Below are 21,203 nucleotides of genomic sequence, written 5' to 3'. Positions count from 1 at the left end.
TCGATGAATACTCTGCCAGACACTTTAGTGTGATTTGCAGAGTATCTGTGTACATGCGGATGAATAAGCTGGAAAGCTCATGTTTTCAGGTTCCTTATAAGGATACTAGATGGGTGAAAGGAAAAGAAAATTGAAGATCCGTTACATGACGATCAGTTTGGTATCAGAAGACGTGAAGGTGCTAGAGAGGCAGTCTCACATCACGCTTGATAATGGCGTCAAAACTAGAGATATCTGGACGACGTCGAAGCATTTGTTGTCCTAGAGACAAATGTTGTGAGATGTTTGAAATTCTCAGAAAAATAAGTGTAGGCTTTAGCGAAAGACCGGTAACAAAGAATATTATTATAACGGAACGTTAAGATTGGAAAACCAGCAGAGTGTTCATCGGATTCAAGAGTGTGTAATGCAGGGAGCAATCTTTGTCATCTAGTGTTCAACTTGTATATCGAAGACATAATTCGAAGAAGGAATCAGATGCAAGATTAAAATTCAAGGTGAAAATATATTAGTAACAACGTACGTTGATGATTTTGCTATCGTAACTGATAGTGAAAAGATATTATCGGACCTCTTGAACGGAATGAAGAATGTAATGGCCAGAGAATATAGACTGAGAGCAAACTATAGACAGATGAAAGTATTGAGGACAAGCAGAGATAACATCTATATTTATTTATAAAAATCGATGTATCTGTGAATTTGTGCACTTTCGCACCTCCTCCTAAACCACTGCATCGATTTGAACAAAAACATCGTAGGCATAGGCCTGAAACAAAGCACTGTGGAGTTACGAATCACCCATCTTCGGTAGTACGGGAGGTGATGAAAGTGAGTGAAATAGAAACTTAATTCAGGAACGGCTGGAGAAATTTAAATCAAATGTGATACACAGATGACTCATTATTTGTAAAAAGTACTGTGGCAGCAGAATACCAGCATTGTTCAAAAGAGGAATCGGGAGGTGGGTGAGATAGAATGACACGTAGAAAAGGCAGAATGTGAAGAAATGGAGGGAATACCGGTACTTATACGAAATGTAAAAATCTGTCCCTTCCATTGTCACACCTTCATAGTTCTTACTCAGGCAGAATTAAAAAGTCCTCGGAATTCAGATGAAACTGCAGACCGAAATGCGCTGTAGGTACTGAAGTATTTGAACAAATATATGGGAAATACGTCAAATATAAGTGAAATGTACATTGAAGAGCCAAAGCAACTGGTACAGCTGCCTAATATCGTGTAGGGCCCCCTCGAGGACGCGCAAGTGCCGCAACACGACACAGCATGTATTCGACTAATGTGTGAAGCAGTGCTGGAGGGAACTGACACCACAAATCCTCCAGGACTGTACATAAAACCATAAAAGTACGAGGGGTGAAGCTCTCTTCTGAACAACAAGTTGCAAGGCAGCCCAAACATGCTCAGTAATGTCCATGCGTGGGGAGTTTGGTCGCCAGCGGAAGTATTTAAACTCAGGAGTGTGTTCCCGGAGCCACTGTGTAGCAATTCTAGACGTGTGAGGTGAAGCATTGTCCTGCTGGAATTACCGAAGTCCGAGGATTGCACAATGGACATGAATGGATGCAGGCGATCAGACAGGATGCTTACGTACGTGTCGTCTGTCAGAGTAGCATCTAGACGTATCCGGGGTCTCATATCACTCCATCTGCACACGCCCTACACCATTACAGAGCCTCCACCAGCTTGAACAGTCCACTACTGACATGCATGGTCGATGGGTTCATGAGGTTTCCTCCATACCCGTACACGTCCATCTGCTCGATACAATTTGAAACGAGACCCGTCCGACCAGGTAATATGTTTCCAGCCTTTAACAGTCCATTGTCAGTGTTGACCTGCCCAGGCGAGGCTAAAGCTTTAACGTCATGCAGTCATTAAGGGTACACGAGTGGGCCTTCGGCCACGAAAGCCCATATCAATGATGTTTCGTTTAATGGTTCGCACACTGACACTTGTTTATGGCCCATCACTGGAATCTGCGTAAGTTTGTGGAAGGGATCTGTCACTTTGAACGATTCTCCTCAGTCGTCGTTGGTCACATTCTTGCAGGATTTTTTGCGGCCGCAGCTATGTCAGAGGTCTGATGTTTTAACGGATTCCTGATATTCACAGTGCACTCGTGAAATGGTCGTACGGGAAAATCCCCACTTCATCGCTACATCGGAGATGCTGTGCCCCATCGCTCGTACGCCGACTATAGCTCCACGTTCAAACTTTGTTAAATCTTGATAACCTGCCATTCTAGCAGTAGTAACCGATGTAGCAACTGCTGCAGAGTCTTGTTGTCTTACGTAGGCGTTACCTACCGCAACGCCGTTTTCTGCCTGTTTACGTATCTCTGTACTTGAATATGCACGCCTGTTCAGTTTCTTTGACGCTTCAGTGTATATCTGTGTGTATTGAATATGCGAGATATGTACCTACGCGGACGAGACCGCACGCAAGAATCTAGCCATCGATAAACCACACCTCGAAACTGGAAGCACATAACAGACGAACTGGAGGACTTCTGTTATCTTGGAAATAAAATGACACACGATGGACGAAGCAAGCAGAATATAAGCAGCAGAGCAGCGCAGACAGACAAACAGTGGAGTCTCCGCTGAAGAAAATATACTAGCAACGAACAAACATAGGCCCTGGTTTCTGGGAGAGTACGTCTGGGGCTCAGCATCGGACAGAAGTGAGTGTTGGCTGTGAGCGAACGGCAAAAGATAAGACTCTATCAAACTGAGACACACATTTTGTTCGTTAGATACACAATGATGAGATCGTCAAAATGTAGAATATTTCACAAAACGAGACTGCATTTACATGCAATGTCGGGAAAAAAATTGCAACACCGAAAAGTATGTAACATAGAGTAACGAAATTCCGGGAATACATCTATCTAGGTAACATATTAAAGTTATTAACACTGCAGCATGACAGATTAATGTGAGCTCGATAATCTATGGCAGGTGTGTAATGCCCGGACATTAATAACCGGTGTAACCATCAGAATGTCGAAAGCGAGCAAAGAAACGTGCACGCAATGTGTCGCGCAGGTGGCGGCATCAGTTGGTGGGATGGAGTTCCGCGCCTGCGGCACTGGGCCGGGCAGTACAGGGACGGTAGAGGGCGCTGGAGCCGTCATCCGATGAAGTCCGCGACCGTGCAGCCAGCCCAGCACAGCGTGTCGACACACTGCAGACCGTGCTGGCTTACGAGTGAAGAACAGCCCCAGGAATGCTGTACATAACACGTCTGGCAGCGCAACAGCTCGAATCACCTGACTGGCGTACAGATTTGCAACCAGGAAGCTTAGGATAATGACGTGTGTGCTGCTGCTGTCATACAAAGCCTCCAGGCGTCCAGCATGCGGACACCTTGGTAGCAGGCCCTCACTTGGCCTCCTGCTAATCGACACACGGCCATCACTGCACCGACCCACAAGCAGCTTTCATCGGGAAACGTAACAGCCCTCCACCCTGCCGTCCTATGATATCTCGCTTGACAACACTCAAGTCACAGACGGCGGTCGTTAGGGTGAGGGGAACGCACGCTACAGAGCGGCTGGCTCGTAGATGTCCGAATTATACTGTTACTGTGGTGCCAACTGCTGCTGCAGATGCAGTACGATGCGCCAGAGCCATGCGCCGAACGCGACGGCCTTCCCTGTGGGCAGTGCCACGTGGCCGTCCGCAGCCCGGTCTCCTCCCTACTGTACGCTCGCGTGACCGCCGCTGCCGGCACTCAGCTACAGCGGCTGCGCTCCTGCCAAGTCTCTTTCTGCAGTATCACAGAACCAATATGCAGCTTCTCGTAGCCCTACTACTCCATCTCGTTCTGAGTCAGTGAGGTATCGATAACCGCATCTTTGTTGCGTAAAAGGCGTTCTCGACTAACATCAATTCAATACGTCCGATCTCAGAGGTAACTAACTCTCACGACCGTTACTCCGTGCATTTAAAGGAAACGTCACTTGCAATCTCGTGATGGCACAACTCCCTCTCTGTGCTGCGACTTGTTTTGTATCAGTGCATAAAAAAAAGCGGTTTGCTTATGTCCCTCGCACATATCCTGAGTGTTGATATGAAATGAGTAAAAAAAAGGAGAAATATACACATACATTTAAGAGGTAATAACAAATTTGTCACAAAATACGTACAGATACAAGAGACTGAAGTGCAGTCCGCAGTTCCTGGTCTACGGGTTGACGTAGCTGCCTGTAGCGTGCACGGTACCGTGTTCGATTCCCGGGCATCTCGATTTTCTCCGCTCGAGCGCTCTGATGTCTTGTCTTTTCGCCACAAAGGCACGGAAGTCGCCGAAGTGGCGTCAAACAGAAACACCTGCACCATGCAGCCGAATAGTCCCCGATGTGGTCTCCAGGCCAGTAATGCAACACCATCGGTGCATCGTTTCACTGATGTGCCTACAGTAATTTTTACGTAACTGTAGCCACCCATCATCGAAGAGAAAATTGCCTTGTCTGCTTACGACATTGCTTTGCACTGATCATATTACTGTACTGGCCTATTACAGCGACTGAAGTTTCATTTCGGTTTGCCGCTCGGTTGTAATACGTAGCTCCTTATGCTGAAGCGAGTGGCAGTGGAGCCTGGAGCGGCGGCACCTGCACCGGGAGCGGCCGGTCCTATTTGCAGTATCTCAGCCAGCCACCCACCCACCTGCCGGCCCAGCAGACACAGCCGACGCCCACACCACAGGCAGCCAGCGCCGTCTGGCGGTTTGGCCTGAATTTTCTGCGGGCTGCAGACCGCAAGCCGTGTACCGGCGGTGTCTTCAGAACGCGGCTGAGGCCAGTTTTAACTGTAACACCGACTGCCGCTACCAGCTCTCGCTCTCGAACCGTATTCAACAAAGTATTTTCTATTAGGCCTGACTGTGACTGTTGCGGGTAGGGACTTGAAAACACTAGCTATTGCTCCCTGTCACACAAGTCACGTATCTTAAACTGTTTAATTTGAACCGCCTGAAAGCAGGGACTATAGCATTTTCTGCTGCATTGTTGACTTACGGCACGCTGCTGATGATACTGTTCTCCTTTTGTTAGGGAAGAACTACTGATAATTCTGAATCCCATATGCACAGCATACAAAAACACTCTCCTCAGATTGAACACCACATCCATCACCAATCAGTACCTCGCAACGGACAAAGAAATATCTGCATCACTATCGACGGTATGAGTCTCCGAGTAGTTAACAGCTTTCCTTACCCTGGTCTGACGTCTCTCATCGAGTGAAAATATAGGCTCCAACAAAGAGGTATGTTCTAGCTGCCACGCAACATTCCTCACTCGTACACGAATAAAATATGTCATACAGACATTGTTCCGGGAACGCTGTAGTTTCATGTTAGAGCTCAGTTTCTACAACTCCTTAGTAGGCTAAATTGATCACGTACTTTGAAACACCACATTTGCACTGAAGTGAGGGCTGGCACCAACCGTTCACAGAGGTGTGCCCACGCAGGAGTACAGTCCCTCCATACCTGTACACGGTATGAACGCGGCAGGTTCTCATACAGCACTCTCGAGACAGTCGTGTAGTCAGCGTTACTTGTTGCACCTGACTGCCTTGCTCTGACACTAGGATTGTCGTCAACTGCACGAAGAAGTTTCTCCTCCAATTGAGGTATGCTCGTCCTTCTAGGCATCCCCAAGACCCGACTAGAACGCTTAAACGACCCACCGTCCCTAAGACGACAATCGAGTGCTTCACCATCGTTCTGGAAATCTCTCCAGATACAAGCGTTGAGTGTCACGTGCAGAAAATGGGCATCTCCCAACTCCTCATTTGACTGCACTACCATTGCGCTGTACCGCCAACAGAGTCCGTAATGAAAGCTAAAAAGCTAATGCTACGTGCTTGATGTTAGTAGAGCAGCGACGTTCGTCGCACGACAACACAAGCAATGAAGTGTGTCATAATTCAACATTACCCTCATTCCATTGGAACAACGAACACTGCCAGTATACTAACAATTACAACTTACTGTACATTATAACCAAACGTAACCGAGAGGGTATTTTGAGCGTTTCTTGAATCAAATCGTTTCGTGTAACGCTGGCACGTTCTGTTTCTGAATGCTCCCATTACTGACGTGACTTTGAGCAGAAACAGAATGAGCACTGGCACGCAAGCATATGTACATGTACATTTTATTGCTCTGTGTGTGAGAAGATTTTACTGACATTTCGGCCACAGTTTTTCGATGCACCTTGCATAGATTCTGGAATCCAGCCGAGAATTAATCAAGCTTTAGTATCCTTTGACTATTATCTTGGATATTTGACAATCACGATGCCAATACTGCAATAAAGATCCTAGTAAACAATTCACTTGATTTTCTCACTTTGATTTACTGATCTGAATACAGAAAATTTTAAAAACTCCAACAGTATCAGCTGCGACACGTCAGCAGGATTCTGCTAGTAACATCGCTACACAGTAGCAGTAAGAGGCGCATGCAACCAGTATAGAAGGGATGTCTTTAAGACGCCAGTTACGGTTAAACTTCCCCTTTTGAATGAAAAGAATGACTGTGCTGGTAAAATGTGTACGTTACTTAATTTTCAAACATCAGACTGAAACTGCAAGTACTGAGACTGTTTTCTCTTTACTTATTCTGATCATTTCTAAACTGACACACTATATTTTAGTTCGACGCAATCGGACTTTTAATAATCCCTACAGAAGAATAGCCCTGACTAACAATAACTCATACCCTTCATGAATCACTTACGTGACAAAAATCTTCGTTACTCGAACTACTGCAATACAGCGAGAGCCAATACTGCCAGCTAAATGAAAACTACTGAAGGCACTATTTACTGATAGGCATATAGTTAGCAAATGAAAGATTTTCATAGAGAACAAACAATGTATTTACCTTAATAGTGTTCAAAAGTCATAATATATTTATAAATTCGTGACATCCACTTTAACAAATTTCCTTTTTCTGACGGACACACGTCCAGAGCGTCCGCTCATATTAACATCTCTGGCATTTCTCTCCCCACATCCACCACTGCTGGCGGCTCACCTCCAACTGCCCAACTCTACGGGCCCTTCACATCCAACTGCCCAACGCTACACTGGCGAATACCTTCCAACCAGCCTCAGACTGCACACAGCGCAGTCAGCGATTTTCATACAGAGCGCTACGTGGCGTTACCAACATAAAAACCTAAACAGCCTACTTACAACGGTGGGCAGGGGGTGCAGTCCGCATGACCAGTAATCGCGTTCCAAAACGATACCTTTACTACGAGCTAACGCTGGGGAAACGCTGTGTGGGAGGTCAGGGAAAACACAGAGGCGTATCGCAAGAGCGTCACACAACTCGCACACCTCAGCCCTCCGCCGTTCATCCTGGAGATCGCTAGTCCATCGTCGGGCAGACCTTTTTGAAGAAATCGTCCAACACACAGTGACTGGCACGAGGCAGGGTAGAAAGAAAGAGAAACTGGTAAGACGACACAAGCCGCCCTACCTGGTAACATAACACCTGCTAGCACTCTGCCAAACTGCGCACCTCCTCCGCCGGACTCGATATTCGCAGGTGGTTGGAAGGCAAACCGACTCGACTGCAGTGTCTGATGATGATGATGTAGCAGTTAATAATACACGGCCGTATTGCGGGTCTGACTTCCGGCTAACCGGTGGCCGTGCTTCTCAATGCTCTTCCAATGGGATGTGCGACGGTGGGATGTGCACCACATACACTTTTACACAGTGAACTAAGCAAATACACGCTGTAACTAAAACATATGGACAAACTTTTGGGAAATTTTCCTCAAACGTCGAGGAAAAAATTGTGTTATATGACCATGGGTCCGGAAACGCTTTATTTCCATATTGCAGCTGATTTCCTACTTATCTTCATAATCACATTAATCATGGGAAACGTGCATGAACGTTAACGCTAGACCAATAGATTCTGGTAGATCTTCGCTTCCTGTACCATAGGTCGTTGCCAGGAGTCGTCACTCCAAATCCAAAGTAAACGTGCAAAACATAACAATTCCTCAGTAACCACGAGAAAGTACTTTGGAGAAAAAAAATTAACAGTTCTACAGAAATGGCGAAGAAGCACGATATCCCTGGGACACTGACAGAAGCAGTCATTCCAAGACTTCTGCCGAGCTGTGTTGCCGTCTGACGCTATGAAAATCATCAAACACAAGAAATTTTTTAGTGGCTTGTGGATACGAACATCACGTTTCGTCAGAAACACAAACTGGACAACACAGTTCGCGTTTTCTTTGACGTTAACACGCGTATGTACCCGCACGTGTCAGATGTTTCTCGAGACTTTTGATGTCTTCTAATCCACCGCAGATACAATATCCAGAAAAAAAATTATCACACTCAGTTGGCCCCGCTCACTGCGCTCGACGACTGATCACCCTCTACAGTTCTTCTGCCTCTATAAGCATCGCTGCGGACGGGACGTTAACTTCTCAACTTTCTTCCTTCCCACTTATACAGCTTTAACCCTCACGCTTTGATCAAAAATACTGTAATTATGTGGGTATATCCAGTCAACCTAATCGTTCTTGGAGTCAAGTTTGGTTCGAAGCTCTTTTCTTCCCAGGTGGATTCAGTGTGTTCTAGTTACTAACTCTATCTACTCAATTAGTCTGCAGCATTATTCTTCAGTATATGTTGCAAAAGCTTGCACTGTCTTCTTCTCCGTAACACTTATGGTTGAAGTGGTCCATTTAGTTACGAACGTTGTTTTATTCCTCGGTAAAGTATTAATTTGAACTACAAAGCTAGGAAAAGAAAATTATGCTGTTGCTGATTAAGGGGAGAAGGGTGACAAGAGAGGAAAAACCATTTAATTAATAGTTTTGAGAAACCTTTGCTTCATGTTGTCTGCTAAGAACGTCCGAACCAGCATGTAGCTTCGCTTTCTGCAGAACTCAGTGCCCGGGAGGTCGATGTATCACGTGCGGTACAGGCTCTGAGTTAAAGACAACATTACGAGATTGTAACAGAGTCACTACACTGACTTCTTTCAGGGCACACAAGCTTGGAACTGCACCCGGACTGTTACAGTTATCACTGATGTCCTACAAAGAACGTTAGGCGCAGCACCTGTAGTGTTATTTGAAGAATGTGGTGTGATTGTCGTTCAGTGATTCACGATTTTTTAACGTAGTGACGAATCTGACGAAGTTGTCAAGTTGTCTACGGTGAGTCAGTAAGCAACCTAGTCGCCGTCCAGTGCAGACCCTTACGTCTGGTGCTTGTTGAGGCAATTAATGATGGTGCACAATTCATGCAGAGGACGATCTAGTCCATTCTCTTACTATTCCTGTAAGTATGGTTTCAGACGCTAACGATGGAAGGTCGTCATATCTATCGGTTAATGAGCACAGTAATTAAATAGGTACGGTAAACAGCATCCTCAGCATTTCCGAGAACATCCGTTGACTGTTGCCGATCGGAAGGGGGTGGGGGAATGGGGAATCGGTCTGAAAGTTGGTCTGAACGCCACAGAGCTTCACTAGTTACGTGTCCATAGGAGGCACAGCCACCATCCAATTTTGCAACTCACTCACTCGGTCGTTATAGGGGGACTGAACCACGATGATGGTGCAGCTATGGACTTTCCACATCACTAGACGCTCCTAAAAGGAAAAAAGGAAGTAGTTGGGTGAAGCGGCTCTGGCGTACTTTTGATATCAAACTGATATGCAAATTAATTAAATTGACGAATTAATTATCTCCACCGCCACCCCCGGAGGACACCACGCGCCTTCCCCAGCCGGCACGTGGGTCCCCGCCCCCTCCCCGATCACCACCCCTGCACTCTCTCATCCCCACCTACTCTTTTACTGAGAGTTTCGAATTTTGGAGGGAAATTCAAAAAAATAGCAGGAACTTCAAACAAGGAGGGGATTTCTTTGTTCCAAGGCTGTGCTGACATCCTATCCCACCACCCATCCAGGAATTCACAGGGAAGTCCTTTCTGGGACTCGAACCCCGATCCTCCAGGGCAGGGAGCCCAATTCCACCCACCAACACATGGAAACTGTCCAGATGTATGAAAGTAAGGTTAGATTTGTGTACTTTGTTTATTTTGGTTGGGAAACTGAAGTAAAAATCGGTCCAAATTACGTAGTTAATCATAAAGATAGGTCCTAATTACACAACTATATGCCAGCGATACGCAAAGAACGCCTGAAATCGAAATACAGCTCAAAAATTGATGATGTCATACAACTGATGTTATCTTGCTGGGAAAAAAATTCACAATAACACACAAAATTAATGGCAGGTGTATTCAGACTCTACATAGGATGACGCCTTCACCTACAAGCTGATGGGAAAAGGTTTTATTTTTGGTGGGAATTGTAATCAACTGACGAGATACTGGTGTTGGAAAGAGAGGAGTTTAATAAAAGTGAGCATACAGCTTAGGACTGTGTCTATCGCTGTTTGTCATCAGAGTTCGCTATTGGCGCATTCCACTGCATTGCGCGACAATCACCCTGTAGCCCTGATAATTGAATTTCAGGGAACCCAATACACACTACCACAACTCACGGAAAATGCTTCACTGTTCTGATTACGCATCGAAATTGTGGGAAAAAACAGCTGTCGTAATTAACGGGTCATGATGCAACACATGTATGGGAGATGGCGAAAATCGTCGTCACAACAGACTGCACCAAGAGGGAAGGGCGGCAGTTGCATGTGTGTTCTCATAGATGTGCGGTCTTCAAATGACCTACTTCGAGTCACTCATACCTACCCTGATCGCTCTCTCTCCACCATAGGTAGGCCTACAGACCTGCCCCATCTTGTAGCAATGGTCCACAAAGATATCCATCTGGTGGCAGTGAAATACTGTGTCCAGTCTGCAAAACTCTGATAGACGCCTGTTGCATGCTGTTAAACATATTTCTCGGAAAGACTGAAACAACAACGAAATTCCAGAGAAGTGTCCAGATCGCTTTTTGAAATGGACAGCGTGCTGGTTATGCCGATTGCAACTCCCCTCCCCTCCCCCCCCCCCCCCCTCCTTGTATCAGGAAGCAGATTCAGTCCAATGCGTCGCAAGCGGAGAACGTGGCTGGGTCGTCCAGGTGGTAGGTGTGCACTAACGACGCCGACATATACAACATGTCTCCACACCAGCGGGCTACAGAATGAAGCAAGATAAGTGACGGTTACTCCGAGCACGACTTGTTTGCCTGTAGTGCAGCTGCACCGCACCATCCACCACACCACCCCCGCAAGCACCCGCCATTATGTGGAAGAATACACTTCACTGTAACAACTGTATTTAACATCCACGTACCTCTTATAAGGAGGCATCTGTTAAAAAAACAAAACACAATCCATACACTAATAAATACCCTGTTTCCATGAAAATAGGCACAGTCCATTTTCTTTTAGTTTTAAGACCAAAATCCGTATAGGTTTTAATTCGACTGTAGGGTACAATTTACATCTTTCCCTCCCCCCGCCTCCCATTATTTTGCGACATTGAATGACGTGAAAAAGAAATAAACTTCAGCACTGCCACCGCTTACAGGTGACTAAACTGCGGAGGTTGGTGCCATACATATGACAGATGTGTTAACTTAACTCACACCTCCTATACAAGTCCACCCTGTGTATAATCGAAAAAAACTTAAACTATTTTGCTATGAAAACTACCAACCACTGCAGAATGTACCCATAATTTCGGAAATGTCATCGGAGTAAAGAAAAAGCGAGAATTTTCCTTTAGTTTGATGGACAAAATTACATGGTTTCCGAGTGCCTCTCATGTTCTAATCAGTGTCCATAAAGTAACTGCCATCCGCATGTATATTATAGATATTTCATACACATGAAATAACATTACAGAATACGCCTTTCTAGCCATTTCGTCATATGTCAGAAATAAACATTCGTTCTACGTTCCACTGCAACAAGCTATAATTCAAGTGGATGATGTTGTTTTGTACATTATGGCATGTCATATTTTACCAATGTGATGCCTAATCACACTGGCGTTTAAGAAGCGGAAAAAAATCGTGAGAGCTTTTCTTGTAATAGAACCTATTAATGTGACCTTGTAAAGGACCCTGTAAGATTATTCCTATGCATCAAAACAAATACCGTCTGTGTGCTGACATCTGATATTTTTGCTCCATACCTCCCCTCTACTGGCCTGCATGTCCAGTTTCAGCAACCCTTACTTGAAGAAGTAGTCCAAATACAGCAGACTATCATTCGCAATACCAGCAGATTCTTGCGCTGTCGTTTTGCAAGCAATTTGATCCGCAGCTCGTGGTCTGGTGGCTAGCGTTGCCGCCTCTGGATCACGTGGTCCCGGCTTCGATTCCTGGGTGTTTGTGTTGTCCTCATCATTTCATCATCATCATCATCATTCGTAATAGTGACTAAATTGGACTGTGAGAAACATTGGACTGTGTAAGAAGTGGGGCTTTGTATGGGCGCTCATGACCACGCAGTTGAGCGCCACACAAACCAAACGTCATCAGAGGACGGCCTGTGTTTCACGCAGTCTAGTCACATATCGGGAAAAACACTATCATTTCTAGGTTCCACAATGACCTATAATTCAAGGTTCAAAAATGGTTCAAATGGCTCTAAGCACTGTGGGACTTAACATCCGAGGTCATCAGTCCCCTAGACTCAGAACTACTTAAACCTAACTAGCCTAAGGGCACCACACACATCCATGCCCGAGGCAGGATTCGAACCTGCGACTGTAGCAGCAGCGCGGTTCCGGACTGAAGCGCCTAGAACCGCTCGGTCACACCGGCCGGCTATAATTCAAGGTCTACCGTGTAATTAGAGGTTATGAAGTATGAAATAACACAGGACAGGACAATCGTGACGACAGTAATAAAAACAGTCATAATTCCACGAGAATAGATACAGTCGAATTCTTATGAGCAAAATCGATGTAGTCATAGCATTTTGTGTGTACAAATTACAAATTCTCGTGCACGAGGGCGTTACATTCATTTCAGATGTATGAAACACCAATACATATCAGCATCTAAGCAGTCATTTAGTGTGTTTGAGTGTACAATTTATCATTAATTTCTAACACCCAGAGAGAAAAAAAAAACTGCCTGCCCCGTTAGCCATGCCGTCTAACGCACTACTTTCCGGGCGGGAAGGCGTGCCGGTCCCCAACACGAATGTGCCCGGCGGATTAGTGTCGAAGTCTGGTGCGCCGGCCAGTCTGTGGATGGTTTTTAAGGTTGTTTTCCGTCTGCCTCGGCGAATGCAGGCTGGTTCCCCTTACTCCGCCTCAGTTAAACTATGCCTCAGTTCTCCACGTACGTGCACATGATCATTACTCTACCACGCAAACATTGGCGTTACTTGGGGTTACGTTAGTCTGGTGTGAGACGTTCCCAAGGGTGGGGGTGGGTGGGGGCCCACTGGAGTCCAAACCGCACAGTAACCCTGGCTTCGGTGGAGGGCGGCGGAGGGATGAATGGACCGCTGTAGCCTGTTGTGGGGTTCTGTACCACTGAGGGCTGCGGCTGGGACGGAGCCTCTCTGTCGTTTCTAGGTCCCCAGTGCCATACAATACAATACAAGAAAAAACTACCGACTGTCTGCATTCACACCTAGACCAGTCATACCACCCCCTCTATCAGAACCTCTTATAAGATTTCATCACTTCTCTCTCTCTTCCGATGTATCGAAAAATAAATAAAATCTGTGTGTTGACAATGAGCATATTACGTACACATGTACTGCTGCGTTGGAGCAGGTGGCCAGTGATTGACGTTGCTTGCACAAACCTGTGTAAACTTTTGTCGCTTGTACAGGATGAAGATCACATCCGATACATTATCAATCACAAGAGATGGCTCCTGTGTTGTTCTTTCATAAGGAGTTCAATACATGCTTTTTCAGCTGTAACACATCCAAACAGAGTATGTCTACAGGTTCGTACAGCACCATATGTTTCTTTTTATCTACCACGACTTCGAGGCCTGTATCAGGTGCTAAACCAACAATAACCCATTTTTATCCACTGGCTCTCACAGAAAGCTGGACTTCGCATGGTGTAAACTATGCCGCTCCCACAACACACATGATGGTAGAAATAAAACATAGAGGCAATGTTTCTAATTGATAAAAATGTGGATGACATTGCAACATATGGAAACTGAAGGAGTTTGCGACATTGTGGAGCATTTCCAAACAGCTGTCCAAAAGTGATGGCCTGTGTAGTTCATCTCATCTTCCACAGTGCTGGAGTAGCACATGTCGCAGTGTTCTGTTTCAGTGAGCATTGTTTCTTCATTTTGCAGCCATGTAAGTGATATCTGTTCCACTGTCGACCATCGCCAGAAGGTGCTGTTCAGAACACACACAGGGTAGTAGAAATAAAAAGAGGTACTGTTATCCCACTGGTGAAAAAATGTTGAGGGTATCACAGTCTCTGGAAACAAGGCGAGCCTGCAGCGTTGATGAATACGTCCAAGCAACTGTCTCAATCTCAACATTTAATCCCACGCTCCACAGTGACAAGTAGCAGAAGTCTAGTGTTCCGGCAAGACTCTCTCCATCTTAAACAAGTGGCGTCAGTCAATCATTATGAGGTAATCAACAGCGTACCAGTGGCCAGATGGGAAGAAAAACACACCGTCGATATAGGGCAAGGTACTGTAATAGGCACTGCAGTTGATAGTGCGGTCAGTTTTATCACCTGTTCCGTAATTTAAACGTTAGAAATGGCACAGCAGAAAGTTTCCCTATTTCTGTATCATCGCTAAACCACCCCTTCACTGCTCTCCAAGTAGAATATACTAGACTAGAAATGCAGTACGTCTGTTTGCTCATATACACCAAAGTATACCAGACAGGGTCCTATGCCGATGCAGTTAGATTATCTGCATACTTCCAGCACAATAGTCGTAGTGTGAAATTTACGATTGCAACTGGCGATCTTTGCCTGTGTGGATGGGAGTCACAGAGTATTCTGGTATTCATAGGATTTACAGACACCCACGCAGTGTCCTGACCATCCCTTCATGCTACACAGTTACTGACTTCATCTGAAACTGCCTAGAAGCAGGAGTGTACCAGACACGCTACATTCCACGTCTCACCGATCTTACCCACAGTACCCATCCAAGTGCACGGGATCTCACCACATGCGTGCATGTCGTGAAGGTTAGCATCCCTTATCGGACATAAGAATTGTTGTGATGGTATACCAGATGGTTAAGAAGAATGTGAGGTTTATACATGATGCAATTCCAGACGGATTGAGTTTGAAACTGCTGATCTAAATCAACTGTGCTATCAATCCTGGTGTACTATTCCAGTGTCTGGAGTCAGTAGGAAGAAGGTATTGGCACAAGAGAAATGATCATTTAGCATATACACACACTCTTATGGCTAACGTTTCTGTATCTAAATTGGTATATTGTTAAAGACGTATGGTTTCCGAATTGTTTACCGTGTGGAATGCAACGTTCTTAATACTCTAATGCAGGACATATATGTACAACATCTGACGTGCGACTACCCTGGAAATTTTTTACCACAGTCACTACGATGACAGGCTTTAAGATGATAAAACTACTTCTTTCTACACTATTCTGGTATCCTAGGAAGTGACCGAGCTATTCCTCCCTGTGAAGGTATCATCGGTGTATATCCACTGCTCGAACTGCTTATAACCCAACGAGAATGAAGGCGGAGACTGCTGTTCTGTCTGTTGGATTTTATACGTCTTTTTAAGTTGGAAACATCGTACCGTCAATCACACTTCCATCGCCAGTCATGCATCTTATTATTATTAAAGTTTCTAATGGATGCGGCTATGCTTCATTAGGAAATAGGGCAAGGAAGAAACGACATGAATATTTTCGATAGTTGATACAACCCACGCCCTACTGCACGAAAACGCGCACGAAGAAACAGGAACTTCTTACGAGGCAGAAAGCACCACGGTCAGTGGCCAAATGAGATGTAACGGTCCTCTGCTGTTTACAGTAGCAACATTACGGCCTGGTAGCGTTCCCCTTGCACACAGCAGTCCTCATCTGATGTTCGGTGGTTTTGCTCATGTGTAGGATAATACAGTCATTTCGTCCTAACACCACGTCTCTAGACTATGCCCTCCTCACACTGTTAAGGCTGAGAAATATGGCATCAGTCCATTCTCGCCGGCCGCGGTGGTCTCGCGGTTCTAGGCGCTCAGTCAGGAACCCCGCGACTGCTACGGTCGCAGGTTCGAATCCTGCCTCGGGCATGGATGTGTGTCATGTCCTTAGGTTAGTTAGGTTTAATTAGTTCTAAGTTCTAGGGGACTGATGGCCATAGATGTTAAGTCCCATAGTGCTCAAAGCCCATCAGTCCATTCTCCTGCAGAACGCTCTAGGGAATGGCTCAAATCTGATAAACACATTGTTTCTTCTCCTTATTAATGACCCAACCGTAATTCAGTAATATCTCGACTGCATATGAGAGAATACAGTTCTGCATTAATATAGCACCTCTGTGTAATACTTGTATCGTGTTTGTTGAAGTATGTGTTACGAAAACTCATGAAGTTTACGGGAGGAGGGGGACGGTTGAAACTGAATGCAGACACAGCGTAATTTTTAGGTTTTTCTCTGTCTTGAGTATCCAGGTAGCCCCAACCCACCCTAACTCTCCATATTTCATTGTACTTTTTCTCTGATTTTATGTGTCCTCTGTCAACTTATGTAATTTTGCCAGTTTTTCTTCACTTTACATATTTCGTCGTATTGCCCTCCATTTTACGTATTTCCCATTAATTTGTCATAGGTATACCAGGTTCTTCTCGACTTTCACCTATTGTATGTAATTTTTTTTGACGTATATGGCCATATTGCTGGCATACCCAAGCGTTGTTTCATTTTATATGTTGATATTTACGTGTCCTACACATCAGACTACTAAAAAATCCTGAGCATTCCTCTCTTTCCGTTGACCTACATGAATGCATTGTGAATAGCATGATCAGGAAAAGTATAATAACGACGCTCAACAAGTGGTGCAGATCGGAAACTGGAAGTCTTGAAACAATTCTGACATATCACAGACCTTATCTGCAGGCTCATTTAGCGATGAACTTGATGGTAACTCAAGGTCTGACACAGTTCTGCATGTTCACCTGACTTCCACTCTACCGCGTAGGGATCCGCAACAGGGGTCTGAAATGGGTGCGTTGTTGATTCCCGTAACACTGTCAGGACATCTACAAATTGTAGATTTCGCGAAGTTTTGGAAATTTGTGGTAACGTCTTATGGGACCAAACTGCTGAGGTCATCGGTGCCCAAGCTTAAGCACTACTTAATCAAACTTAAACTAACTTACGCTAAGAACAACAGCGTAGATTTGGGCATTTTTTACGCTAGTAGTAAGTTATTCGGTAGTTGAGAGTGCGTCCACCAGGAAAGTGTTACACTCTCCCTCCTCCGCATGTACAGGGTGCGCCTCGCCGGCAGCGTAATCCACAGACGAGCAGTTAGCAAGTTATGCATTCGAACCGCAACCGTCAGCCGCTGAGACATACATATGGAGACTATGCACGCATTTTACCATTTACAAAGTCTCGATTTCAACCACTAGTACAGTGCTGTAATTTACTGTCCGACTAACGTACTGTTCTGTCTTGTACATAAGAGGAAGACTCACGAAGGGCTGTCTCCCTCCATCCAATGGACATCTGCCACACAAAATTGCGGAACGGGGACGATCATGTGCAGTCATAGTGAATCTTTAAGAATACAAAAGGAGGTGTGGAGGCGCTGCAGAATGCCGTGGTTTCTTTTTATTACTGAAGAATTTGACAGATCACTGAAAGACCTGAGTCGAAACAAGGCCCCGGGAGTAGACAACATTCCATTAGAACTACTGACAGCCTTGGGAGAGCCAGTCCTGACAAAACTCTACCGTCTGGTGAGCAAGATATATGAGACAGGAGAAATACTTTCAGACTTCAAAAAGAATATAATAATTCCAATCCCAAAGAAAGCGGGTGTTGACAGATGCGAAAATTACCGAACTATCAGTTCAATAAGTCACGGATGCAAAATACTAACGCGAATTCTTTACAGACGAATGGAAAAACTAGTAGAAGCCGACCTCGGGGAAAATCAGTTTGGATTCAGTAGAAATATTGGAACACGTGAGGCAATACTGACCCTACGACTTATCTTAGAAGCTAGATTAAGGAAAGGCAAACCTACGTTTCTAGCATTTGTAGACTAACAGAAAGCTTTTGACAATGTTGACTGGAATACTCTATTTCAAATTATGAAGGTGGCAGGGGTAAAATACAGGGAGAGAAAGGCTATTTACAATTTGTTCAGAAACCAGGTGGCAGATATAAGAGTCGAGGGACACGAAAGTGAAGCAGTGGTTGGGAAGGGAGTGAGACAGGGTTGTAGCCTCTTCCCGATGCTATTCAATCTGTATATTGAGCAAGCAGTGAAGGAAACAAAAGAAAAATTCGGAATAGGTATTAAAATCCATGGAGAAGAAATAAAAACTTTGAGGTTTGCCGATGACAGTGTAATTCTGTCAGAGACAGCAAAGGACTTGGAGGAGCAGTTGAACGGAATGTATAGTGTCTTTAAAGGAGGATATAAGATGAACATCAACAAAAGCAAAACGAGGATAATGGAATGTAGTCGAATTAATTCGGGTGATGCTGAGGGAGATAGATTAGGAAATGAGGCACTTAAAGTAGTAAAGGACATTTGCTATTTGGGGAGCAAAATAACTGATGATGGTCAAAGTAGACAGGATATAAAATGTAGACTGGGAATGGCAAGGAAACCGTTTCTGAAGAAGAGAAATTTGTTAACACCGAGTATAGATTTAAGTGTCAGGAAGTCGTTTCTGAAAGTATTTGTATGGAGTGTAGCCATGTATGGAAGTGAAACATGGACGATAAATAGTTTGGACATGAAGAGAGTAGAAGCTTTTGAAATGTGGTGCTACAGAAGAATGCTGAAGATTAGATGGGTAGATCACATAACTAATGAGGAGGTATTGAATAGGATTGGGGAGAAGAGGAGTTTGTGGCACAACTTGACTAGAAGAAGGGATCGGTTGGTAGGACATGTTCTGAGGCATCAAGGGATCACAAATTTAATATTGGAGGGCAGCGTGGAGGGTAAAAATCGTAGAGGGAGACCAAGAGATGAATACACTAAGCAAATTCAGAAGGATGTAGGTTGCAGTAGGTACTGGGAGATGAAGAAGCTTGCACAGGATAGAGTAGCATGGAGAGCTGCATCAAACCAGTCTAAAGACTGAAGACAACAACGAACTGAAGAGTCTAGACAATATTGTTACGAAATATCGGTAATAGAAATTGCATCGTAGATGTTACGAATTTTTGCAGGATGAACTGAAATGTGCTTACATCTCCTAAAGAATTGTTTCGCGACGAGTTTTCGCTATTTGCAGGGTTGTACCACTGTCGAAAATAACGTACAAGTGGTTGAAATCGAGATATAGCGAATGGTAATACGTAGACGTAGTATATATAGGTATATGTGTAGAGCCGCCGGTGGCGCACAGTTGCATAACTTGCTAACTGTACGTCTGTAAATTACGCCGCCGGGAAGGTGCGCTCTGCAGGTGCGGAGAACGAAAACGCTCAGGTTCCAGGTGGCTAAGTGCAGTCGACATACTGTCAAATAACGAATCAGTTATTACTAGCATAAAAAAATACCTGAGATCTACGGTTTCTAGATATCCAGACAGAGTTGTGGGAACGTATCAGGGTTGGAAGAAGAAACAAAAGTAGTGAAGCTCATCTGGAAAGCAATGAGAGCGTATACTTACGGGAAAAATAGCAGAGCAGCAGCAGAAATCAACAATGTACACATTTGAACCCACTGTTGCGGATCCCTATATGGTAGAGTGGAAGTCAAATGAACATGTCGAAGTGCGCCAGACATTGAGTTTCCATCAAGTGCGTTGCTGTATGAATCTGCACACAAGCTCTCTGACGTATCCTAGCAGTACAAGGAATTGTTTCTAGACTTCGAGTTTCCAATCTGCACCACTTGTTGAGCTTCACCGAGGTAAAAAGTGAGCGTTACTATGTGTTCACGACCTTGCTATCCACAATGCATGCATGTAGATCATCGGGAAGAGGGGAATACCTCGGATTTTTTAGTAGGCTGGTGTATAGGACACGAAAATATCCTCATATAAAATTTTAAAAAAACGCATGGGTATGTCAGCTCTGTGACCATATACTTTCGGAAAGGTATCGAAAAAAGTGTGAAAATGACATAAAATCGGTAAAAATCGAGGGAAACCTGGTAGAATTATAACAAATTGATGGGCAATTCGTATAATTGAGGGAAACACGACGAAATATATCAAGTCGCGGAAAACTTGCAAAATTACCTAATTTGAATGGGAATACATAAAATTAGAGAAAAAGTACCAGGAAACGTGGGGAATTTGGATGGGATGCGCGTACCAGGGCACTAGAGATGGGGAAACTCGTTCATCCTTAGGAACTAGTTCACTGGTGATCGCTCTTTTTTGGGAACCGTTCATTTGTGCTTGGTATACGGTTCTTATGAAAAACTGAAAATTATTAGCATTGGTGACTGAAGCTGGAAGGCGCCAAGAGGGGACGCACTTGCCTCCGCCCTGAACTACAGAGTTTTTACTCATAACAGAATCGTCTCACACTTGTAATTTTCGTGATTCTGCAAAACCGCTCGTTTAGCCAACTGTACCGTTATGTGGCTGATCGCAGTGAAATAATATGAGGTGGCGCGTGAAAAATCGGCCCCGAGTACAGACTGCTCGCCAATTACGCAGGATTTGTTGACCGCTACGAGCAGAATAGATAAACATGTAATAATTAGGCAGTGAATAAATAACAAATAAGCCAATGCAAACAACAACGATTGGTAGGCGACGATGAGCAGTCTAGTACTCGGGGCTACTGCTGCTACAATGGCAGGTTATCAAGATTTAAGTGAGTTTGAATGTAGTGTTATAGTCGGGCACGAGCGATGGGACACAGCATCTCCGAGAAGTGATGAAGCGGGGATTTTCTTCCACCACCATTTCACGAGCGAACTGTGAATATCAGGAATCCGGTAGAACATTAAATTTCCAACATAGTTGCGGCCGGAAAAAAATCCTGC

General features: G+C 44.7%; 1 protein-coding gene across 1 annotated transcript in view; it reads right to left on the bottom strand.

The window, feature by feature from the left end:
- The window catches only part of LOC124794982 (neurexin-1-like), a 2,052,691-nt gene that overhangs the window by 631,701 nt on the left and 1,399,787 nt on the right, over positions 1 to 21,203 (bottom strand). The window lies entirely within an intron of this gene.

The sequence above is a fragment of the Schistocerca piceifrons genome, chromosome 4 (assembly GCF_021461385.2).
Source record: "Schistocerca piceifrons isolate TAMUIC-IGC-003096 chromosome 4, iqSchPice1.1, whole genome shotgun sequence".
Taxonomy (NCBI): Eukaryota; Metazoa; Arthropoda; class Insecta; order Orthoptera; family Acrididae; genus Schistocerca; species Schistocerca piceifrons.
The sequence above is the reverse complement of the archived record's forward strand: the minus strand, read 5'-3'. Positions and strand labels throughout refer to the sequence as shown.